Raw genomic sequence first — 17468 nt, 5'->3', positions numbered from 1 at the left:
CTGATATATATTTCTCTGTTTTTGTTTGTCTCTCCACTTAATCAGTTTTACTCCCTTTTGTTTTCTGCGTTTAGAAGAGTGTTTGGCACATAGCAGACACAGCAATTGTTTGTTGAATAAACTGAACTATCATAGATACAATAAGTATATGTTTTGGTTTTGATAACTATGAGCCAGCTTACAAGGAAAAAGTGATAGCGTGTTTTAATCAGGACTGTCCCAGAACCCCTGCCTGGGATGTGGCCTCACCAGGAAAAATAATAGTTCCATATTTATAAAAGTTAGTGGAAAATCAGCTATTTGAATTTTGGGATTTTTTTCTTTTATGGAAACAATGTAACAATGTAATGAGATTAGAAAGACCAGTCCATGCAATATAAAAATAAGGCTGAAAGAATATTTATGTAGTGCTGACATTCTGACATCCCACCCCCATCTTGCTCCTTAGGGCTTTTGAACCCTCTCACACTTTTCTGAGACCTAAATTCCCTTGATTCTTAAGCAGTAAAGTAGTGTTAAGGCTTTGTTGCCCGAAAGTAGGGTTTCTTGATTGAGGGGTACCTAAATAAGCTTTGAAGAAAGGTTTTTGCATAAGCACGGGGCGGGACTTGAGAAAGCAATCCAGCAACTCAAGGGCAGGGGCAGGGGCAGGGGCTAGGGCAGGGGCAGGGCAGGGCTGCCTGGGTGAAGGCTGCCTTCAGCAGAGGGGCACCTTAGTGCATGCAGCCTTAGAGAAGGTTGGTGAGTCTCCTACCACTTCTGCTTATTTCCCCAGCCATTCAGTTCTAAGCAGCTGCCTTTTAACATGCCTCCTTTCTCTCACATGGCAAATTTTGACAAGCACAGGCTGTTTATCTGGAGGCAGTGTTCACTGAGATTTGGTGTTAGACAGGGACAATCTAAACTTGCATTGTTTCTCAAGGGGTAGTTCCCCCAGGCGACCACTTCCAGAAATGTCTGGGAAGATTGTTATACAGGTAAATCACCTATTTTAGACCTAGTAAATGGAATTTCTAGGATTAGGACCCTACAATTAGTATTCATAATTAGCATTCCAGATATTATTTATGTACCCCAAAGTTTGAGAACTACTCAAGAGTTATAGACAAATTGCTATATTGATATATAGCCTGGTTTTAATTATAGCTGGCTTCCTCTCTTTCTTTATCCCTCCCTTTCTCATTTCTTCCTTCCTTTTGTTCTTTCTTTTTTTTTTTCTGCTCAAATTATAAGTTAGGATTTCAAAATAATGTATGTAGTTGACTAGAAAAGTAAGTTAGTATTCTGTTTATTAACAGTATAAACTACAAGTAGTGGTCAGAGTATAAAAAAAACGATTGTACTGCAAAAGCTTGGGGTGATGCTGAGCAGTTGACAAAAGGAAGAGAAAGTAACACATTAAGAGAGGGATTGCAGATTATAACATCCATGCAAGGAAAGCAAAAGTTGATCAAGGCAGACTTACTAGTCAGAAGATGCTATTTTCATCCTAGTTAGGAATTAGGAACTTCATGTTTAGAAAAAGGGTTAAAAGCCGTGGAAGAAAAGATGGAACAAACGTGTCTGATGAGTGTTCCACTTGTCTAATTTTTTTTTTCCAATTTCTACTTGTATTTAGCCTTAGGCAGGAAGCCTCCTCTATAGAGTTTGTAGCCTCCAGTTTGCTAGCTTTCTGGACTTCCTTCTTAGATAAGAGCACCTTAGCCTCAGTTGGGTCGGTGGATTTAGAAGAAGCTTTTTTCCCCCATTTTTTTACCCTAGGGCTCCTGTTAGCAGACATCATAAATAAAGCAAACAATTTTTTCTAGCCAGGAAGAGAAAATTGGGTTTTGGAAAAGAATTCCAATCACTTCAGACTGAGCCCTTCTGATTGCCAGAATTGCTAGGTGTCATGCACACTTCTGCAACAGATCATCTGTTTGACAGGCCCTTTACATTTTGTATCATTGCATGGAAACTTTTTGATATATGCATTTTATACAAGCACGCAGATGTAATTTGGAAAATGGGATGAATGGTAACAGAGGTAATACTTCCTGCTCTTTTCTGACCCTGAAGGAAATACAATTTCAAGTGATTTGGTTGTCTAAGGGAGTTTCTCCTTGCCCTATCACCTAGTTCTCTTGACCTCAATGCCATTTATTAAGTGCAGCCAAGGCAGCCGGTATGAAGGCTGTTAGTTGAGTGTTTATCCCAGGATATTCATCAGGAAGAGCCAAGGATCATGCATAACTGGCTAAGACTAAACTCAAGGCAAACCAGAATAACACAGCTGGGGTCAAGAGATAATTATGTATAGAGGCACATTGCCCAGATCTCCCAGGCTTCCCAAGGCACTGTTGCAGGGAATTCACAAGGTTCAGTGACTCTTGGCATGACCCTCCATGACAGTAATTCCCTGGTCAGGACAGGCTTGTAAAGAGAGTAGGAGAACCATCATTCCTCAGCTTTCATTATGTTGACTTGGCAGGCTTTTGTTTCAAAGACTGTACCAATCATTGTGCTATTTTAACTACTTCTGAACAAACTAAAAATGTTGAAGACAAAGACAACTAGCAAACTTCCTGCAAAAATTTCTGTTGTGCGCATGATTTGTAAATGGAGAAATTATCATGAATCAACAGGAGGTGGGGAACACAGAATAGGGGCAGATGTAGTGAAATATAACAGTAGGATATTAAGTGTGCTAGTATAATTCACTTGATTAAATTCAGCTGACTATTTAGTTCCTATACTGAGCACCCCATCAGGTACTCTTAAACATTGAAGATAAAGGATGGTCCTCTATTTCTTATAAGGAACTTCCTTAGGGCCTTGGTGGGGTGGGGAAGACTGACATATGAACAGTTACAGTAAACTGAAAATGTTCTGAAATGTTTTCCTGCATTTTTAAACAATTGCCTCTCTACCTTCAAGTCCCATGTTAAAAGCTTTTTATCTTTTTATCCTACTCTTCCTCCTATGATTCCTATCTCTGATAAAAAAATTATCTTTTCACTTTTCTAGGTTTGGAATATTTGTGTCATTTCAATTCCTCCTCCTTAAAAAAAAAAATGTTTACATACCATCAGATGCCAAGTTCTTCTTACCTCTACAGTGTTTCTTATCCTGTTTCTTTTTATTCCAAATGCTAACACTCTAGTGCAGCTCCTGTCACTTCTTGCCCAGATGACTGGACTAATATTCCAATTTATTTGTTTCTCAGTACTGCATTGGATTCTCTGTAGTGCACTGGTTTACTCTCAAATGTACTGTGATGGCTTACTCTATAATCCAGCGCATCCTAAATGTAGTTGTTTGAGTAATCTCCTAAACAATTGTTCTGACTAATGGCCTTCTTGCCAAGAGAATGAATTCCTAACATCTTTCCAGGTATCCCTGACTCTAAAAACAGCAGTTCTCAAAGTGTAGTCCCCAGACCAGAGGCATCAACATCACCCGTTAGAAATGTAAATTCTTGGGCCTCATTCTATAGACCTACTGTTCTGCCCAGATCGAGTTTATGCAAAGAACGGGCTGGTGCTGCAGCGAGACTGAAAAATTACACCAGGCACAGAAGCAGACAAAGATTTATTGGGACTTATGAACAGGAGAATTTCTCTAGTGGTGGTGACTGGTCCAGCAGAATAGGGCTCTGCAAGAAATGGGGTGGGGGTGGGGGTGCAAGAAATACTATATGATTTTAGAACAAAGACATTTCATATAGTATGAGGACATCAGGTGTTATAACCATTAAAGGGGCCTAAAATCTTATGTTTTGCTAAGATTAGTCTTTAAGACTAGGATACAGTCAATGCCATTTTTACATCTGTGGTTACTTCTTCCCCCTCTGGGGAAATTGTTTACTTTCTTGACCCCTGTCCTTGGCTAACGCAGGCTTGTTATGGGCCATTTAAGAGGGGCCCTGGGCCCTGGGCCCTGAGATGCCACACCTATTGAATCAGAAACTTTGAGGGTAGGACCTATGATCTGTGTTGTAACAGTCTCTCCAGGTGATTCTGATGTGCTAACATTTCTGAAGTGTTACTCTAAAACCTAACAACCTACCATTCTGAGTTTACCATATTCAACTTCCTTCTCACTAAGCAAATTTGACAATTCATAATTTCTCTAAATTACCTTCATATTTTGTTATTCCTTTTTCTGCTCGTGGCATTTGCTTTGCCTGTAATAGATTTTTTTCCATCTATGTGTTTTGGGTTCCTACTGATCCTTTAAGTCCCAGATCAAATGCTATAGTTCACCTCAGAGTTTTTTCATTCTCTGCACTACTGATAATTTGGTCAAATTATTCTTTTTGTGGGAAATTGTCTTGTACACCGAAAAAGATACTAATAATCCCTGGCCTCTACCCAGTCAATGACAGTAGACCATCAGCTGTGATTGCTAAAAATGGATCCAGATATTGACAAATATCCCGAGGGGAGAAAAGAGGGCAAAATCACTCTTGGTTGAGATTCACTGATTTACCCAAAGCCTTCTTATCATTTACCTCATATCCTAAGGCCAGAGATGGGGTAAATGTTTCTCTATGTTCTATGTAAAATTTCTCTTCATTCCTAGAGAAATCTGGCCTCTATTGTTTTGCTTAATTATCATTGTACTAACCTCAGGGGATTATAGTGAATTTGAAGAATATATTATATTTCATATAGGCTGCAAGAAAGCTGAATTTAAGGTAGAGAAATAGTCATCCTTCTATCCCACTTAAGGCAGATATTTAAAAAAGTGTTTTCAAACCAATGAGAATACACTGACTTCATGGATGGTGACCTGGCTAATGAAGTATTGGAAGCCAAGTCACATTTGGAGCCTTCCTCCTGTGTTCCCATTTCATACCAATAGTCTCTGTTTGCAAATTCTTGCTAAAAGCTAGTTAAAATTTAGGGTCAATATGAATTAGAACAGATGCTCGATTTTTTCACTATCCTGTATCAGAAGAAGAGAGTTGTATAACTACGCAAGAATAAAAGATTCGATAATATGTATAAAAGTCTTCAATAAGCTATAAGATGCTATGAATACGTAGCAGTCAGAGAAGACTCCATTACTTCAATTATTTTTATTTGTCACTTCAAGTATTCATTTGTGATGCCAATATGCATTTAATCAAAATTGATACCAAAACACAACTTTGAATTATTAATTAAGTAGAGGTAAAATTCCACATTTTCAAAACAAAATGTGACCCATTTATTTCATTTTTCAACTTGCTTCATATTTTTCAAGGAAGGTTTGCTTTCAGCATTGCACAAATTCAACATTCCTAAGTTGAATGAGTGGGAGGAAAATATTTCAGTGAGTAAACCAGAATGGCTACTTGTAGGAAAAGAGGAGGAAGAGTCCGGAAAACTCTGTGCTCCTAATGGGAGCAGTGTACAGGGCCAAAGAATGAATAACACTTCCGAGAAAAACTATTAGCAGCAGAAAAAGTCAGAAAGGCACTATAAGCAAAGGAAAAATCACAAATGCAGAGACATACACAGCCGACCAAACCATTTTGAGAACAGCTTGTATGCCTATATAAAAGGAGACTCCAAAAACAAAATAATTACTTCACTGAGCATGAGAGTAGCTGTGGATACTAATAGAAGAGAGACAATGTAGGCTTGTAAGTGCAAAAAGAATCTTCTGTCATGAAACTGTGTCTTCCAGTATCGTAAAAATATGTACTAGCTATGTGAAAATATAGGGTATGGTATTTGGAAAATTCTGTCCACTTGAGCTTTGGTATATTAGCAATCTTCTGAGAATTATTCCAGTTACATCTTTTCCCACTCCATCCTGCACCTGCCACTCTGTCCAACAGAAACCTTGGCATAAGAACAGTTAGGCTCCTACAGACAGGCAGCAGGGCAGGGATAGCACATGAGTTAATTTACTGCAGCCAAGCATTAGACAGCCCGGCAGTAGTGGATTATTAATTTCTTGCCAACAAACTCACAGAGGTGCTATCAGGATGACCTGTCTTGTGGGACATGATGAAAGTTCATGGTTCTGTACACTATGTTAACCACTGTCAGTGGGGGGTGAGGGTAGGGAGGTAGAGGGAAGGAGAATATACCATCTGGTACACTGCAAAGAAGTCCAGAGATTTTCATTGAGAAGTTACAAAGTGCTAAGCAATGCGTTAAGTCTCTTACCAGCAAATATCCCATTTAGTCCATGCATTAACCTTATAAATCTGATAAATTTGCTATCACTTCTCTGCAGATGAATAAGCCCTTGGTTTAGTAACTTATTCAAGGTCATATAGATTTTTTTTTTTTTGCATGGGCAAGCCCTGGGAATCGAACCTGGGTCTCAGGTATGGCAGGCGAGAACTCTGCCTGCTGAGCCACTGTGGCCTGCCCCATATAGATTTTTAAAACAGCTTTGTGAAGGTGTAGTTGACAAACAATAAACTGCACATACTGAAAGTGTACAGTCTATGTTTCTATATATGTATGCATTTGTGAAACCACCAACATGTTTCCTCATGCCTCTTTGTTATCCCTCCCTCTTGTACTTTGCTGCAACCTCCCTCCTGCCTCAACGCCCTCCTGCATCCCCAGGCAACTACCAATCTGTGCTCTATCTATGCATTTTCATTTCCTAGAATTCCAAATGGAATCTTCACAAAGCATAGTTGTTTTGAAATGAATTCGTATTCTATCGTGTATCAATAGGTGATTCCTTTTTATTACAGAGTAGTATTCTATTGTTTAAATGTATCACAATTTGTTTATCCATTCACCTGTTGATTGGACATTCATTTTCTTCATTTTGTTTCCAATTTTTTGCTATTACAAATAAGGCTGATATTAATATATATACATAAATCTTTGGGCATATGCTTCATTTTTCTTGGGAAAAACCTAAAAGCTGAATGGCTGAATTATATGGTTGGTATCAGCAATCTAGTTGATTAAGTCTGCTTTTTTTTTTTTATGTGATCTGACAAATTCTGTTTAATTGAGATATTTAGATCTTTTACAGTCTATGTGATTATTGATAAAGTTAGGTTTAAGTCTACTATTTTGTAATTTGTTTTCCATTTGTCCCATCTCTTTTTCCTTCCTGTTTTTTCTTCTTTCTGTCTTCTTTTGGATTATTTGACTACTTTCATGATTCCACTTTATCTGCCTCTTTGTGTTGAGCTATTATTTGTTTTCTATTTCTTTGGGATCAGTGTCTTTTGTTCCTTGATATCCAGGTTTTATAAAAGCTGTTATTTCATATGTTTTATCTGGATTTATTGGTTATTTCAGGCAGGATGGTGGCCCAGTCCCTGTTATTCTACCTTGGCTGGAAGCTTATATCTGTCTGTTATGTAGATTTTAAGTAGTCTATTACAACTGTCCCTTGTGTCACCTTTCTGTGATTTTTAATCCCTAAGATCTGGATCTTGGATTTTTAAAAATATTTTTGCCCTCTATATAAATATATGTGTCAAACGCAGTGTTCTTTTTTTTCCCAATCCATACTTTTTAAGAACAATCTTGGTTTTATGTTGAATGTGATTAATATGTAAGTGATATGGGTGTGTTAGGAATTCATGTCATTTGATGGCTCTTTAAAAGATCCAATTTATACACATAAATGCAAACAAAATTGTTTTATAAAGTGGTCCCCCTATTGATCATGTAAAGCTTTAAATTCCCAAAAACTATGAGAGAAATTAATTAAAATAATTACTTACCAAACACACACTGACTGCCAAAACACCTTTTTAAAATCCCAAAATTTATAATACAAACAGTGGGGATATTTCTTAAATTTAGATGTAATTTTTATATGATGATCTTATTTTTTAAGGGTCATTTATCATTGTTGCCATTCACTCGAATATGAAGATAGCATCTCTTTTTCCAGGGGAAGTTACACATATACTAAGAATCCCATTATTGCTTTCCACATATAGATTTCCACATATCTCTGCAACGAAATTTTAAAAAACATTGTCTCTCCCGGTGCCTGCCCATGCAAAACAAAACAAAACAAAACAAAAACACAGTGTCTCCATTTCCAGAGAATTCCCAAACAGGTGCATCTGAGTCCAGGCTACTATCTGTAGCTTACCTGGATTTTTATATGTCATGGAGGTGGAAAACATTTTAAAATAAAGCATCTCTCTTACTGAAGGAAATGAGGAGACTACATATAGGCTGTAGTCTGATTCCTTTACAGAAGTTGATGAGGACTTATCTTTGAAAAACATGTATCTCTCTCTCCATTAAAGTAAGTGAAGCATTTAGTTTGAGAAAAACAAAGATGAAAATGAAATGAAATGGGAAAATACTCACTGGACAAACTGCAACCTCACAATGTCTAAAACAAACCTCCACTGATACAATACAATTGTACTGTGGAAATATTCTTAATGGGAGTTGGAAGAACTCAATTCAAATCTCCCTTGGTCACCTTATTAGCTGCAATTACTAAGCCTCTCTGAACCTTAAGTTGATAAGATGATAAAATGGGGTAACAGATATGAAGATTTTTGCAACCAAATTATGACAGAAGTGAAAGGCATTTTGTTGGAAATCACCACTTTTTATCACTTTGATTATAATAATTATATGGTAAAAAACATTTCTCATTGCTCAGGTGTCCCACTGATTCTCCTCTTCCCCCAATTTTCATTCTTTAGCCTTAACTTTATGTGTGACATTTATACGGGTATCTGCGTGTTTCTTCATAAACAAAGGTTTTAATGATGGTGAATTTTAACTCAAGATGATTATAGAAAATATTTCCAACATGGTATCCTTTGTGTCCTATTTGGCATGTTAATTCTTCCATGTAGCCTTCTTACATGTTGATCTGCTTTTTTGCAACACCCCCTACTCTCCTCATTTTTGTGCTTTATTTACAGATTTTACCTATTCTTCAAAGCTCACTGAAATCCCATCACTTGAGTGTAGATGGTTTTTATGTTTCTGGTTTATGATAAGCTTTCGCTTTGAATTCCTTACAGGCTCAGTGTCAGTACAATACAGTTTTTTTATTTTTTTATTTTTTTTTTTAACATGAACAGGCACTGGGAACCGAACCCGGGTCCTCTGGCATGGCAGGTGAGCACTTTGCCTGCTGAGGCACCGTGGTGCACCCAGTACAATACAGTTTTGCACATAGTATAAACATATTGTTTTCTCTTATTCAGACATTTCTCCTGAGAAGTTTATAAATGTATCACATCACCCTGGGGTCTTTAGACATTTTAAACTCACAAGGGCACATGATATTTTCGAATCCATTTTTCTTGTTATTTTCTCTCTCAGCAAATAGTACAACCATCCAGCTAGTTTTCCAAGCCAAGAAACCTCAGAATCATGCTTGATGTCTCCATTTCTTTTGCTTCCCCATTTTGGGATAAAATTAATACTTTTTTAGCACGACCCTTCACAGTCTGACCATGCTTCTTTCCACAAATTTTTCTTGACTTCACATTCCCCCTACTTACTATTGTATCACTGTTTCACACTTGAGGGACAAATGTCTCAGAATATTTTTCACCTTTTCATTTCAACTCTCTCACTTCTCATTTATTCTTCTCTACATTCCAAAGGTTTTCATGTCCATGATTCAACTGAAACCACCTTCGACAAGACATGATTGCCATGGTAGTAAATCGAACAGACTCTTCTAAGTTCTAGTCTTATTTGCTCTCTCATCATGTTCAGTGCATCACTGCACGCTTTGAAGCATCATCTGACTCTGACCTCCATGACACTACTTTCTCACTTGTTCCTTGTCTGTTTTTTCTTCCACCTCATCTTCTCTTATTTTAACTCGAAGAGTTGAAAATTGTCAAGGTTCATTTCAAGGCTTCTTCTGTTGTCATCCAGCATGTTATCCTAGGTGACCTTATTCATTCACTTTTACAACCTTGCTATCACGTATTCTTTGATGACTTCCAAGTTTATGTCTTCGAGTGACAAGTCTTTGAGTTCCTGACCCAAACAGCCAAATAGTCTCCTCACATTCCTACTCGAATATCTCATAGGCAGCTCAAGTTATTAATCCAAAGTCAAAGCATTGCTTTTCTACAAAGCCCTCTCAATCTCCAGTGGTCTGAATATCAATAGATGATTTCCTTTGTGGCATTTACTGAAGCCAAACCTGAGAATAAATACTAACCACTTTGGTCTTTTCACGCCTCATATCCAGTTGATCAATGAGACCTACTGATGTTTCCTCTTCAGTATTTTTTTAATTTGTCCATTATTTCCAACTCTATGGTCACTGTTCTAATAAAAGGTGCTGCCTTACTTACTGAAGTAGCCTTCCAAATAGTCTCCTATGACTACTTTTGCTGGACTACAATTTATTTATCACACTGTGACCAACTGGTCTTTCAAAATTGAATCATGCCACCCTTTAATTTAAAATCTTTCTGTGACCTCAAAATGATATTAGAATTAGGCCAACCTCCTTAATAAGGCCTACAAGGATTTACATTACCTGGCTTTGACCTTTGGCCTGATCTCATGCCACTCTACCCTTTCTCTTTGAGCTCTAGCCACTATTTTAGTTTGTTAAAGCTGCCAGAATGCCCAAAATGGAATAACTTTTATGAAAGGAATTTATTACATTTTAAGTTTACAGTTCTAAGGCCATAAAAGTGTCCAAACTAAGGTATTCAGTAGAAGATAACTTGACTCAAGAAAGGTCGATGTATGTCACATGAAAAGGCATGTGACAGGTATCTGCTGGTCCTTTTCTGGCTCCGTTGCTTCCAGCTTCTTTGGGCCTTCACTTAGCTACTCTGGGACACAATTCTGGGTTCTGGATTATTTAGTTTCTCATGAGAAGGCAAATAGCTAGGTATGCTGGACTCTGCCCATGTCTAGGCATCTACTTTCTCTGTTGGCACTCCAAGCATTTCCAAGCATCCATGTCTCTGTCAGCTCTGAAACAACTGTTCTCCAAGTAACTGCATCTGAGGTTTCTCCAAAATGTTTCCTCTTAATTAGTAAACTAATCATGACTCAACTTCAATAGATGGAATCACATCTCCATCTAATCAAAAGGCTACACCCACAGCTAGATGCTTTCTATATGTAGCTTTAATCCTTCCAAAAATCTACCGCTTGTGTGGTATGAGCTGCATTGTACAGACAAGGAAGCTGGGTCAAGTAACCTTGAATGGCTTACCCACGGTCCTATAGGCTGTAGGTAGCAGTCAGGGTTGACATCCAGGATAATCTGATCACACTTCCACCGTGTTCAAAACCCATATACTTTCTACAATAATACAGCACCCATCTCCACCCCACCCTAGGCTCTCCACCAGTAATGCAAAATTATTCCTAAAATTGAAAAGAAGTGGAACAAATAAGGTATCAGTGGCTAAGAGAATTCAAATAGAGTTGAGAGACTACTCTGGAGGTCACTCTTATGCAAGCTTCACTTAGATATTGCTACCTACCATAACTTGCCAATCCCCAACCAAAACCACTCCAGCCAATCCTAAAGAACACTTAGGGCATTATACAAGATTCTACAATGGTTGCATGCACTAGCGTAACTGTCCAGAAACATACAATCTCCAGATGGGTTCCTGGACCAGATAAGTCTGAAATGCAGAGGGGCCATCCTCTCCAGAATATCAAATAGTTCCATCCCCTTGCCAATATTATTGACAGCCTCTTCCAACATGAAAAAGTCAGAATGGGCATAATCAAAATACCTCTAAGAGTGGGAGAAAGAGCAAAGGTGATGGTGGAGTTATGCAGAGAAGGTAGGGTCTAACAAATGACTATGATTCCTGAATCATTATATTGATATTTCTTTCAGTCTCCAGTATCTTAGAGCAGCTAGAAGTAAAAACATAAAACACTGGAATTGTAACCCATACCAAACTCTGAAACCTCTTCTACAACTAATTGTTGCAATGTGCTTTGAAATTTATAGCTTTTTTGTATATATATTATTTTTCACAAAAAAGAAAAAAAAAATTCTTCTAGCCTCCAGTGTTTTGGAACAGCTAGAAGAAAGAATTTGAAATAGTAGAATGGTAAACCATAACAAACTCTGAAATCTTTTCTGTATCTACTAGTTGAAGTATATTTTGAAAATCATTGCTTTTTTTCTTTTCTTTGTATATATGTTATATTTAACAATTAAAAACTGAAAATAAAAAGGCTATACCCACAATTAAGTATGTTACATTTCCATGGAAGTAATCAAACCAAAAGGCCACACCCACAGCTGAGTATGTCACATCTCCATGGAAACAATCCAATCAAAGTTTCACACCCTAAACAATAAGTCTGGCCCACAAAATTGGGTCAAGATTAAAACATGGCTTTTCTGGGGTACATAATAGTTTCAACCAGTACATTCCAACCTCTGGACCCCTAAAATACATATTTTTTTCCATAAACAAAATACGTTCACTCCATCACAATATCACAAAAACCTTAAACCATCTCGATAACAATACAAATACCATACAAAGTGAAAAACAGTGCAATATCTCATCAAAGTCAGGTACAGGCATGGTCTATCCTAAGGCAAAAAATTCTTCTCTGGCTCTGGACCTGTGAAATTCAGAACAAGTTATATCTGCTAATATATAAAAGAGGGACAGTCATAGGATATATGTTCCCATTGTCATAGGGAGAAATCAGATGGTAAACAAGGGGCAGATCACAGTGGCTCAGCAGGCAGCATTCTCCCCTGAAATGCCAGAGACCTGGGTTCGGTTTCTGGTGCCTGCCCATGCCAAAAAAAAAAAAAAAAAAAAAAAAAAAAAGAGGTAAACAGGGGTCACTGGTCCAAACAGTTCCAAAAGTATGCAAGGCAAACTCCATTGGAAGTCAAAGTCTAAGAGTCACTTATCTTTGGGGTTTTAGAAAGCGGCAGTCCCACCTCTTCCAAAGACCTGTGCAACAGCCTTGCTCTCTTCAAATGTTAGGGTAAGGAGTGCAACACTGGGGCAAACTGGAGGGTGGGGGATCACCTTTCTCTTGGTTCCACTCTCTCCAAGCTTTGGGGCAGCACCCCGGGATCTGTACCATCTCCAGGGCACACACTCAGCCCCTTCAGAACACTGAAGTGGCAGCCAGGATCCCCCCAATCCCTGGTTTATGAACTCCACCCTCTCTGAGGCAGGGGACAGTAAAATCTCTTCCTGGGCATCATGGCAAAGGCCTGCTCTCTGCCTTCAGGGCAAGCTCACCCTCTCCAGGTACATAGGTGGGTCCACTCTCCTGGCCCAAGGTTTCTTGGCTTCAGACCTTAACTTACATGCTTCAGCCTTTGAAGTTATTTTTCTTTCAATTTGTCCCTTTTAGTCCAGATGTTCAGTGGGTCCATTCACAGAGATCTTGCAAAAAATCTGTTCATTTTTCATGTAATACACAAGGATTAAAGCCATTAGACAATAGGGCTTTCCAAGATCCTTTCTGGATAACTCCATTTCCAAGCCTGGCTTTTTCTGAAATGGCTGACTGGTTTCATGTTTAGTTAAATCCACTTGTGGGGTCCTATTCACTGGGGTCTTGGTTTCTGGAAGCCCAGAATTTTCTAGACCATCAATTTCTATTTTCTTTGCACAGAGAGTTCAGTTTTCAGCTATCTCTTTCTTATCACATTTCACTATAAGCTGCAAGGAGCAATCAGGCTGCATTTCCCACATTTAGTTTGGAAATCTCTTCAGCCAAAAACCTTAGCTTGCCACTTTTAAATTCTAACTTCCATCTAACGATGGTACTTAATTTGGCCAAATTATCTGCCATTTAAAACAAGGTGTTCTAGTTTGTTAGCTACCAGAATGCAACACACCAGAGATGGATTGGCTTTTAATAAAAGGGGATTTATTTCATTAGTTCTTCAGAGGAAAGGCAGCTAACTTTCATCTGAGGTTCTTTCTTATGTGGGAAGGCACAGGGTGATCTCTGCTGGCCTTCCCTCCAGGCTGCTGGGTTCCAACAACTTTCCCTGGGGTGATTTCTTTCTGTATCTCCAAAGGTCTGGGATGAGCTGTGAGTGCTGAGATGAGGTATGCTGAGCTGCTTGGGCTGTGCTACGATTGTGGTCTCTCATTCAAGCACCAGCCAATTAAGTCAAACATCATTCATTGCAGCAGGCACGCCTCCTAGCAGACTGCAGATGTAATGAGCAACAGATGATGTTCATATACCATCGGCTCATGTCCACAGCAACAGAACTAGGTGCCTTAACCTGGCCAAGTTGACAACTGACTCTAACTACCTCACAAGGGTTGTCTTCCTTCCAGTTTGCAATGACACAGTCCTCATTTCTGTCTAAAGCCTCATTAGAGATATCTTTTAGAGTCTACGTTTCTACCAACAGTCTCTTCAAAACACTCTAGGCCTTCTCTATCAAGATTCTCACAATTCTTCCAGAATCTTCCCCTTATCCATTTAAAAGGCCATTCTAACATGCTTGGTATTTGCAAACCACAGCAGCCTACTTCTGTAGCACCAAATATGTTTTGGTTTTCTGAAGCTGCTGGAATGCAATATACCACATGGAATGGCTTTTAAAAAGGGAATTTATTAATTTTCAAAGAAGACTCTAAAAATGCACAAACTGAGGATCCAGAGAAAGACACCTGACTCGAGAAAGGCTGATGGGTCCAGAACACCTCTGTCAACTGGGAAGGCACATGATTGGCATGTGCTCTGGTCTTTGGCTTCTCATTTCAAACTGGCTTTCCCAGGGGTGTTTTCCTTCTGCATATCCAAAGGTCTCTGGCTGTGTAGGTACTGAAGCTTTTTCCAAGATGATTTCCTCTTAAAAGACTCTAGTAAGTGACCCTACCTTGAATGGGTAGAGACACATTTCCATGGAAACCACCTAATCAACAGTTCCCACCCACAATTGGGTGGGTCACATCTCCATGGGAGCAATTTAATCAAAAAGATCCCACTCAGCAATATTGAATCAGGATTAAAGAACATGGCTTTTCTTGGGTACACAATAGTTTCAAACTGGCACAGTCACCTTGGCATTCTTTCCATTTTTCTTAGATGCCATGATTTCTTAGATCCTTTCTTCTTCAGGGAATTCATACATTCTGTTCACTGTGATTGAGATGCTCAGTCTCTGTACGTCTTGCTGCTTTGCTCTTTCTAACTATTTTCTGTTCATTCTGAATTAATCACCTCTTTAAAACTCTAGACTAGTTGACTTACCTCTTCCAAATACATGCCCTTAAAATACCTTGTACTTTTCCTTTGTTGCAATTTTCATTATCATAGCCAATTGTTAATTTTTATGATTACTTACCTAAACTTTATCTGACCTGATGTTTTAAATATCATAAAGGCAGAGATTCTATATTTTGTTCATCAGTATCCCCAGCATCGGCAAATATGCTGGTCTATATTCACTATTCAGTGGACATATCTTGAATGAATTAGTAAAGACATGGGTGCTTTACTAATTTACTCTCTTCTCTTGCTATTCCCTACCTCTCATCCCCAAGCTCAGCCATATATACCAGTTTTCCAGTTCTGAATGACATTGAATTTGCACAAACCTTGGCATATTTACATGCACTCAGTACCTAAATGCTCCCATAACCTTCCCTGGGTGATTAACTTCAACTGCTCTTTCAACACTGAACACAGGTGCCAAACTCTTCAGAAGACTTTTTCTGACTGTCCCCCAATTGAATCTCCTTCTCTCCTCACCCGTAGCCATACTGATGTGACTTTGTACCCAGAGCACCACAATGTTAACTTCTGCTCCAGTTCATTTCATTTGTGTGTGCTTGTAAGTTTGCTTCGCTGCTGAACTGTAAGCCCCTAGAAGGAAGACTCCTTCTGAACATGTATCTACAGAGCCTGATATAATGCCTGGCTTTTAGACAATGGCTAATTTATAACCACAATAATTATTAAATAAATAAACCCCTTGGCAGCTGGGACAGTGCATTTGGCATTAACATTTGTTACTGGGCTTGGTGCTGTTCTAAATATAATATGCTCAGTTAATATTGAATGATTATTCATCTATATCACTTAATACTAAGGAACAACTTCTCATTTTGTATACCTTTCTCTCTCGCATTGTTTCTATACATCATAAAGATATCCATCAAGGGGAAGATGTTGCAGGAAAAGAAGTGCCAAGGAATGAAAAATGCAACTACTAGTAACCTAGAGATTTATGTTCTTAAACATTTTTCTTTATAAAAAGTTTCAGTGAAATGCAGAAGCTAGGCAGGCATTTGAGGTGCATTTATATACTCCATTCTACATGAAAGCATACCTTTTTATATCTGATAAACCTTTCAGAAAAATTGGTAATTTAAATGCAAACTTCTAAAAATATCAATTCTTTTCATGACCATATACATTTTCTTGACAAATCTCCATTCCCTAGTATAGTCTCTATTTTTTCTCCTTTCCCATTGAAGCAAAAAGTAACAATACACTGGGTTTTGAGGTTTTAGCTCTGTTTCCTCCTTACATTTTAATTATAGCAATAATATTTATGTGAATTATACACATATACAATATTTAAAAGTTAAACTCAAGGCACCATGAGTCATAATATTTGCAGTAATATTTTAAATCTGTAGAGTATCCTTTATATAATTATAAACCAGTATTTCTTCTCCTGTTGTAGGTTATCAGTGCATATTGTTTTGGTTGTTTTTTATTGCATGCACAGCTACAGATTATCTACCCTAAATTTTCCAAGAAGGTTTTAATAAGTTCCAAGAGTCTTCTGAATTATGACCCGATACTATCTTCTGTTCTTGCCTCTGATAAGATGACCATATTACGATGGCTGAGATCTAGCATTCACTGTTAGAAAGTAAAAGGTGTTGATAAAATAATTTCAAGCCTTAAGGTGGTTGACCAGACATGTAATTCTATAGCAAAACATGCAAATGAATGCTTTAAAAATTGTGGAATCATTGAGATTGATAGAATTAAGTAGTGTGGCTGTTTAAAAATTCTGCTTTATAACTTGAATTTTGTTCCTTCAGCTAATTGAATATAATACCTTGGTAATCTTTAGAGAAAGACAATTTATTTGAAATGTGAAATGTCGTACTAATGATTTTTTAAATAACAAGAACTTAACTTTTTGTTTCGTTTTGTGTTTTGCATGGGCAGGCACTGGGAATTAAACCTGGATCTCCAGCATGTCAGGCAAAAATTCCACCTGCTGAGCCACTGTGGTCTGCCCAGAACATAACTTTTTGATTTACTGAGACAGTAAACAGAAGTAGTTCAAAATAATATTGTAAAAAATTATTATTTAAAAACCTCTATGTCAACCCTCTCCATAAGTAATAAATAAATTTGGTCCCAGTTATGTCAATATAATTTGGCTAAAACCTTTCTAGGCATTAGCAGGGATTCTTCACTGAGGGTTCTGACCTTTATCCAACTGAAGAATGAAATTTCCAAAGTGCAGACATCTTCCTACTCTTGTTTCATATGTCCTAAAAATCCAAATCAAATGCTTGTCCCAGATGGTCCATGTTGTTATTT

This window comes from Tamandua tetradactyla, chromosome 10 (genome assembly GCF_023851605.1).
Source record: "Tamandua tetradactyla isolate mTamTet1 chromosome 10, mTamTet1.pri, whole genome shotgun sequence".
Taxonomy (NCBI): domain Eukaryota; kingdom Metazoa; phylum Chordata; class Mammalia; order Pilosa; family Myrmecophagidae; genus Tamandua; species Tamandua tetradactyla.
Note: the sequence above shows the minus strand (reverse complement) of the source record.